The sequence below is a fragment of the Lytechinus variegatus genome, chromosome 7 (assembly GCF_018143015.1).
Source record: "Lytechinus variegatus isolate NC3 chromosome 7, Lvar_3.0, whole genome shotgun sequence".
In the NCBI taxonomy this organism is placed as follows: Eukaryota; Metazoa; Echinodermata; class Echinoidea; order Temnopleuroida; family Toxopneustidae; genus Lytechinus; species Lytechinus variegatus.
In genome coordinates this window covers 22,232,025-22,241,825 of record NC_054746.1, presented here as the reverse complement: position 1 = coordinate 22,241,825, position 9,801 = coordinate 22,232,025, and positions in this window count along the sequence as shown.

Genomic DNA, 9,801 nt, shown 5'->3' with positions numbered 1-9,801 from the left:
GATCTGATGGTAGACCATGATAGTAGACGAGTTTGCAATTAGACGAATTTATGGAAGCTTAAAAGTGCCACCGAGATGTTGAGATAATTATCTCGGGAAGTCGACATCTTGATAGCAAAAGATAAGATGACGAGATCCTGGATCTCATCATGTCGACATCTTTTAGAAGAGATGATGAGATGACAAGATCCCGGATCTCATCATGTCAACATCTTTTCGAAGAGATGTTGAGATGACAAGATCCCGGATCTCATCATGTTGACATCTTTTAGAAGAGATGATGAGATGACAAGATCCTGGATCTCATCATGTTGACATCTTTTGGAAGAGATGATGAGATGACAAGATCCTGGATCTCATCATGTTGACATCTTTTGGAAGAGATGATGAGATGACAAGATCCCGGATCTCATCATGTTGACATCTTGTAGAAGAGATGATGAGATGACAAGATCCTGGATCTCATCATGTTGACATCTTGTAGAAGAGATGATGAGATGACAAGATCCTGGATCTCATCATGTCAACATCTTTAGAAGAGATGTTGAGATGACAAGATCCTGGATCTCATCATGTCAACATCTTTAGAAGAGATGTTGAGATGACAAGATCCTGGATCTCATCATGTCAACATCTTTAGAAGAGATGTTGAGATGACAAGATCATCTCATCATCTCATCATCTCTTCTACAAGATGTCAACATGATGAGATCCAGGATCTTGTCATCTCATCATCTCTTCCAAAAGATGTCAACATGATGAGATCCAGGATCTTGTCATCTCATCATCTCTTCTACAAGATGTCAACATGATGAGATCCGGGATCTTGTCATCTCATCATCTCTACCAAAAGATGTCAACATGATGAGATCCAGGATCTTGTCATCTCATCATCTCTTCCAAAAGATGTCAACATGATGAGATCCAGGATCTTGTCATCTCATCATCTCTTCTAAAAGATGTCAACATGATGAGATCCGGGATCTTGCCATCTCAACATCTCTTCGAAAAGATGTTGACATGATGAGATCCGGGATCTTGTCATCTCATCATCTCTTCTAAAAGATGTCGACATGATGAGATCCAGGATCTCGTCATCTTATCTTTTGCTATCAAGATGTCGACTTCCCGAGATAATTATCTCAACATCTCGGTGGCACTTTTAAGCTTCCATACGAATTGGAATTCAGAAATCAAACATGCGAGCGCACATCGCGAGCTGAAACAATTTGTGTAAATCAAACAAAATAATGAAAGCTTCAGTTGATTTGCGAGCTAAAATATGGTGTGCAAATTGATTTCAGAACTGGATATATGAACTTTTATTTAATCCTTCTGAATGGGATTCATTACACAGGCAATGCGAGCGCGAAGCGCGAGGGAATTTTTTACATAAAGTCTATTTTGCAATTCTTCCCCTCACCTTTTTCTTGTTTCCTTTCGGGGTCGGGCCGGCCGATACGAGGCTGTAAATTACACATCATGGGTATAATACCCCTTTCTTACTTTTCTTTTCTGTTTTTCGTAGTTTTTTAGTCACACCTCCGAAAATAAAGAGTACACTTTTTTCTGCAGGTTGTCAAAAAATAGGGGGGGGGGTGGGCGGGGCCGACTCGGCCCCCTCCTGGATCCGCGCCTGTGTGATGTGAAATTATAATATTGGCACGCCCTTGGCACGTACCCATGCATATCAATATTATTTCAGTAAGACTGTAACAGTGTTTAAAGATAATAAGAGGATGAGTCTAGATAATATCATATCCCTGATATGAATATTCATAAGGATTCTAGATAAACGATTGGTGAATTCGCGATCATGTGACAAAGTATAATTTCAACAGGAAAGCACATCGCTGCCAAGGAAATAGCTCCATAATCATATTTTCTTCGAGCTCCGTATTTTTTCCCCATATACTTCGATATACTTTCAATTGGAGAACTGCGCATGTTAATTTATGTCCGGATCCAGATCCGTGCCCGATATCCGATATCCGCAAAATAAATGACTAAAATAAAATACAGTCTCGCTCAAATAAGTTACCGACAAAAAAAGAGTGTGGAATTGGGTCCAGTTTAAATCCATCACGGCCATTCATCTGTTCATAGAATACACTTGAATTATGATTTAGCAGCATAGGCTATCTAATTGCAGCGGCGCAGTGCAGCGGACCTCTCAGTAACTGCAGTCGGGAAGAAGCCACGCGAAGCCTACCCAGGAACTGGTTAGCATTAGGTTGACAGAGCTAGGACTTGGACTGTCAGAATTGTCTAAAATTGGTTTACACATCAGCAAGGACAAGGCCTACAAGTTAAAAAGGGGTATGAAATAAAATAACAGGCGTTTCCTTCGAAAGCACAATTATTAATCCTCGGTTGGACTGGCAATATAACTAGATCAATTTTCCCTCGGGGTAAATGATAATTGCCAGCCCAACATCGGATAAATAATTCCCACTAATAATACTTTTCAAAGCCTGATCCTTGTATAACTGTAATATACATACTCCCTACGGAGCAATTCAGAAGTAATAATAATAATGATAATAATAAGCATTAATTTATATAGCGCAGCTTTTATATGGATATATTCAGCTGCGCTTGTTCAGAGCTCTTTTTACTTATTTTGGTCTTCACAGCATATTTTCTTAACTAAAGAGATATGTTTTTAATTTTGATTTGAAGAGAGCCAAGGATGGAGAGCTTCTTATATCAGTTGGCAGGCTATTCCATAGTTTGGAGGCAGCAAGTGCAAATGCACGATCACCAAGTGTGACTTTTGTTTTGTGAAATGGGATCTGAAACAATAATTTATCTGTAGTACTTCGCAGGCTTCGACTGTGTGATGAACATATTGAGGTAGTAAGACTATAGTGATGACGGACATTTGCGTATTATTAACCCCTTGGCTGATGTTTCAATTTTGCACATGCGTACAATTTATTGTAATAATTAGTTTTCTCCCCATCTTCAAATTAGATAAACCAATAAAGGGCAGTAGTTCTTGGATGACATCCATGTAATGATAATAAGCATAATTTGTGCAATGTGCATGGATATTTTGAATTAAAGAAAATAACATGAAAATAATTTTCATTAAATCCCCCAAAATCAATTCAGCGAGCAAAGAGTTGTGGGACGCTCCGTCCGATACTCTGCATGTCGAGGTTAGGAGTTGAATCCCGAATCTCGTAGTTTGCAGTCGTTTTTTACTTATCCACAATATCCATCAAAATAAGCTAATTATTGCAAATGTGACTCAACATAATAACATGTCACGGTATGATTGGTATACTTTCATTATCACTGCCTAGTATTTTTCCAGGAGTTTCTGAATCACCACTAGTATTTAGGATCCGTGCTAGTACATTCCTCCACATTCATTCCAGAGGAAAAAATAACAGAAAGCACAACAAATTGAAAATCGGAAGTGGAATTATGCCATCTAATTCTAGGAAAATAAGCCAATACAGTTAAGCACCCTTTTTCTATTCTGCAAATATTGGTTTGGGTGCGTGAATTTTCGTTTTGGAGCGAAAGGTAAATAAAGCGGCGAAAGTTAATGATTAAAATGTGATAATTCGGTCAAATCAAAATCAAATTCTTATTCAAAATAATTTATGGAGGGGTGGGGTATGAAACGCGGCGCAGTGACTTAATCCTAATCTTGGTGCTGCCAACAGTGAAGTGGGAAAAGAAGGAGCTGGGTCTGAATAGACTATACTTTCACTCATCAGGTTACACAACGCGAACCTTATACGCTCTCTTTTTGAAAATAAAAATCCACCCTTTCTTGCCTTTTTTTTTGGGGGGGAGGTTCTCTTTTACCACCTATTCACTATTTAATAAATCATTCGGGTGGCCGTCCATGAAGAGTGATAGCAATGACTCCCGGTTACGAGGATTGGTTTATTTTGGAGTGATAAGCTGTTTGTGTGTATGTGTGTGTGTTAGGATGTGTGTGTTAGGGTGTGTGGGGGGTTGTGATTCTTTTCGTGACAGTCCTTCCCTTTCATGTTTTTGGTGGGGCTAGTTAAGTTCCTTTAATCCAGACAGATTATTCTGAATAACTAACAAACATGCTGTGAACCCCATAAAATCATGGATCCACCCTTGCCAGTATAATTTCGCGAACGGCGCCCTTCTGTTGATCATGAAAGAAATTAGAGTTGAATAGAATTAGAGTTTACAAAAAAACGAAATGTATTCATAGATCTTATACATCCTGTTCGAGTATTTACTGATTGTTTCATATTCTGATTGATATAAATCATTGTTATATAGAGTTATGATTATTGTTTAAAACGGGGTACCAATCATCATGGATGACTCTTTTCACATGCCAAACGTTCTTGTCATCGCAAAATATTCATTCACGACAATTGATGTATGATCGACCTTATCAAAATATTTCTTGGAAGATTATCTAGCATGTTCTACGTTTACCACTGCAGTCTCCTGCGTTCGTGTGTCATTAGTTTAATCGTTTCTATATTATATGCCAAGCAGTTCTACCCATGATATAAAAAGTGATAAAAACTCTGGACCTAATAACTCGTACTGTTTATCACAAGTTTACCACATTCCATGATTATGATCCTGCATATCCGACCAGGGGCCCGTTGCAGAAAGAGTTGCATTTAAACGCAAGTCAAAAAATCAATCGCAAGTCCCAAATGCGCGCTATTGATTGGTTGAAAATCAACTTGCGCGTGATTTTTAGAGTTGCGATTGATTGCAACTCTTTCTGCAACGGGCCCCTGGCGTGTAAAGTCAATAAGTAAGACATATACAGTGATGAACTGCCTTGATTGCAAAACGACCCACCCCCCAAAAAATGCAACAATATCATTGTACAAGGCTATTCTACAAAGATTAAGGAGAATGAAACCATTGAAACCGGTTAAATGAAAGAAAAAATAAGGAAACAGATCAATGAATGTTTGAGGCAAAATGAATAAAATCTTTAAAAAGGAGCATTTGAATATTGAGATCACTATTGGCATGGAGATCTCGGACCAAGATGGGTGTCGCACAAAACACATTCCCGGTAATACCTCAGTCACATTTACGTCGAGTCGAAAACAGACGTTTTATTCAATTTTATTCAAACCACATTATATAGCCATTACAAAAAATGTTAAAACGGCTGTTTTCGACTCGCCGTAGAAAAAAACGTGACTGAGGTGTTGAGAGCTGTATTTTGTTTTCAGTTAAGTCTATCACAGGACCCGGGGCCCGTTTCATAAAGAGTTATAACTGTTGTAACTTTGCCATTATGGTAACTACCATGGCAACAGGTCTCAACAGCCAATCAAAATCCAGATCACCATGGTAGTTGCCATAATGGCAACGTTCTAACAGTTGTAACTCTTTATGAAACGGGCTTAGATGTTCATTTCATGAGAGGACATGATTGTACAGGTTTTACCAAATAAATTTACATCTTGGAAGAATAATGTTTGTCCAATCATTAGAATGAGCAAAAGGAGTTACTTTGTGGTATATTTCCAGTGTCCAAAGGGTAGAGTAATTGTCCATGACTTGTGTGACATCACTCAATGGGATGATCTCCATGAAAATTATTGTGCTCAATTTTATAGAGCTAATTTTCTATTGCTTGGCCAATTTCTTTAGTTTCTTTGATCTCATTCTCTGATTGTACTGTTTTCACACAAAAACTTGTTCCAATGGTTTCATTCTCATTTGAAGGGGGAAATCCATCACAATGAAAGTTGATTCGTATGAGATGAAAATCAAACAAGCATAAAAAATATAACTGAAGAATATCATCAATATTGGGCGCAAAACCGAAAAGTTGAAATATTTTAGAATTTCGCTTATTTTTCACATGACATTATGCACAACATGGAATCTGAAAAATTTTACAATCACAATAACAAAAATGGTATTTCAGTATATATTCAAGGCGGAATTTTGTTTCACGTCACACTAAAAAAATCTTTCACAATATAGTGAGAGAAGAATATAAGGGGTGACGTCATCGATTCCGTTATTTGCAGGATGTGGATATAACGCACTGTAATTGTTTTGTGATATAAAACGGAAATTTAATGGTAGTAATAATAATAATGATAACAATAATAGTGGTGATAATAATGATGATGATAATACTAAAAATAATATTAATAATAATAATAATAATGATGATTATGATGATGATGATTATGGTGATGATGATGATAATGATGATGATGATGATGATGATAATAATAATAATAATAAAAATAATAATAATAATAGTAAATGCCATGTTTTGCTAGTTTTATGATTTCAATGAAACTTTTTTATGCTTGGAATGATTTTCTCTGTTTTATATTCAAAGCGACAATCGAGTATAGTTTAATTAAATTCAAATTTGTTTCCACATCTGATTAAAAAGACAAGTACAAATTTATATATATTAAAAAGAATGATTTTTTTACTGGAAAGTAGCATAATTATTAGTGTGGTTTGAATGTATCGAGTGGCGAGTTAGTATGGACCTAATACACAGCTCAGAATGTTGCTGCTGGCCAGAATGATGGAGTAGTTGAGGACCGTTTATTTCCAATTCGTACAATGCCAATTCGTCCAATGGCCAACTCATCTACTATCATTAATTTTGGTCTACCATCAGTTTGTCCTCTCACCAAATGATCTACTTTCATTTAGCCTTATGCCATTCCATCTAAAACTAGTTGGTCCAATAGCCATTTAGTCCATTATACCATTTGGTCTAATTGGACTAAGTGTTAAATTGTGCAAAATGAATGAAAATGAAATGGACATTAGACCAACTGGTTATGAGACGAAATGATGATTAGATCAAGTGATGATTGGACCAAAATGGTTAATGGACCAAAATTGTTAGACGAAATGTTGGACGGAATGGCATTAGACTAAATGAAAGTAGACCATGTGGTAAGTGGACGAGTTGGCAGTGGACGAATTGATAATTTTCCGTAATAATTACTATAAAAATGTCTATATTCATTTATTCTAAAGAAGATTGAACTAACCAAAAATCTGGGTGGTCTCTCATTGACTACGTGTAATAAACAATTTTAGAATGTACATTTTGATATATTTCAGAGAATGAATTAGCCTATGCTCTTATTCATACAGAGAAACTATTTTTTTCTGAATGGAAAGTACTTGTTTCGCTACTTGTTAACATAATCGGTGAGGTTTGAACTATCGAGTGGCGAACACTGGCGGATCCAGGTGGGCACAGCCGGCCCGTACCCCCCCCCCCCTTTGAGAAACAAAATCAAAATGTGTAATGTAAAATGCCGTTATAACAGAAGTGTGCCCCCCCCCCTCTTTGAAAGTGAAGACCTTTTAATGCTTAGTAATTTTTTTCTGGGACAAAATGTACATGATTTTTGGTTGAAACCTTTTATTTTTGCTTGTCAAAATTTTCCGCGGAAAATTTGCCCCCCCCCCCTTTGAAAAATCCTGGATCCACCCCTGGACCTATATTACAATAATACAATACACAGCTCAGAATTTTGCATAATGCTGGCCAGATGTGAGTAGATGGGCCTTTAGGTGGCGCTATTGATTAAGGCTTATAGTTTGTTGCCGCTATAAAGACCTTCTTTCGAACAAACTACCTTATAGGGGCGGCGATTTATCTTTCCAATTGAAGGGGATGGTCTTGCAACCTGACAATAAGTGTCAATTATTCTACATGAAAGTATGCTAGCACCCGACCAAGAAAATTCATACTTTCAAGAAGAAAATTTAGTAACATAATCGCTTTAGAATCTAATAAACTAATCGAAATGAATGATTAATGTAATCCAAGATTGATTATCTTTATTCATTTTTCATCAACGCCGACATTAATACATTCTGATCAAAATTTCATTGCAGAATAATATCATCCATTCAAATTTTCGATAGAACATTACAGTCTTCTGTTTTTACTCCTCAAAATAACAGGGAGTGTCCCCGCCCCTAATCCCCGCCCCTGATCATCGCCCCTAAAGGAAATTTGAAAAAAAAAATGAAACTAGTCTTGGAAATTACCGATCCACTAAAAGTTTTCATTCATTCATTTTTATTCAAGCATGTAATTTTTCCCCTCAGAATCACCATGTATACATGGCCTATATTGCATTCAAGCATATTTGTCTAAACAAATTCGGTGGATGCATTGTTGGACTTTAATCAAGTTCAAGTTTATTTCAATTCTACAAAACATAATACATGTCATCAATGAAGTAACAATTAATTGACAATAATTAAAATGCAGACATGAGGTGATCTATTAAAAAGCACAGCTTTTAAGACATAGATCACTATGAAACATGTACAGTGCAAAGATATAAAATACATACATATACATCATGTTTAAGCGAACAGAATTTGAGAGAAGAAAGTTTAGAGGGCAGAAGTTTAATAGAATTAAGAAAAACGGCAGGAGGTATATCGAAAAGATGAAAGTGGAGAGAGAGAGAGCCTAGAGAAGAAAAGGTGAAGAGTGAGGAAGTAATGAAATAGCTTACATAATGTACGACGTACCTAAATACACAAAAACACACACGCACATGAGCTACTAAGAAAGGTAATACTAAAACATGAGAAATCAAAACATACTTTAAAACTACATAGGATATTAATGGCAAGAAAGAGAGAAATAATTATACACAAAACACACATTCTTAAATTATTATCTACACTACTACGCATAATTACAGGAAACGATTTTTTTCCCACCGGGTGATCCCACCCCCCCCCACAAATTATGGTCTCACGCAAGGCATATTCCGATATTTTTTTTTCTTTTTCAATTATCAATTTAACTAACGAAGTATCATTTTCGGTGTTTAAGCATGCATGGATGTACTATAATTCCCTAATCCAAGAAAGAAAACACTGAAAGCAATTAATGGTGTCCGAGGTTTCTTTTTTTCCCCTTTTGTTACACATCTCTCTCGATCCCCCCCCCCCCCCCTCTCTCTCTCTCTCTCTCTCTGCCTCCCATTGATTCAATGTCAAAAACATTATCATCGTGTTCTCTTCATTTGTTTACACGATAATTGTCTTTTTGGCAGTTATTTTCCATTCAGGATCCATTGATTCTCATGGTTTCCATTGAAAAGAAAGTGATTTATTACCATTGAAAATTGATTTTCAGTTTCAGTTTTTTGAGAACACTCAAATAGGCCAATATAATAGTGGAATAATCAGCAGGAAGGGTAAAGAGCGCATGACATGTAAAATAACATCTAGATAATGTGAAGTGGAAAATTTAGTTATAACAATTTGAAATTTTGTTTCCTTTAACATTAATCTTTTAGTATCACACCATAATAAGAAAATATAGACCTATACATATATTATGTTGCTTCATGTATTTTGATATAATGTATGTTGGTATTGTCGTGTTTTTTAATCAATGCCATTATGATAACAGCAACAATGATGATGATGGTAATGGTAACTACAATAATAATATTAATAGTAATATGAAAAAATGATAATGATGATGATAATGATAATAATAACAATAATAATAATAATAATAATAATAAATGATAATAATGAATAATAAATGATAACAAGAATACTATAATGATAATAATAATAATGATGATGATGATGATGATGATTACAGTGAAAACAATATAAAACAGAAGTATTGATAGTAATGGTTTAAACAACAGTAACAGCACATTAACGATAATAACGATCAGGAGAATACCAAATTAAGGTACAATTTCCGGTGCAAATTTTGCGCAAACGATTGTCCTGATCCTTAATCTTACTCAATTATTTTGAATATACTACACG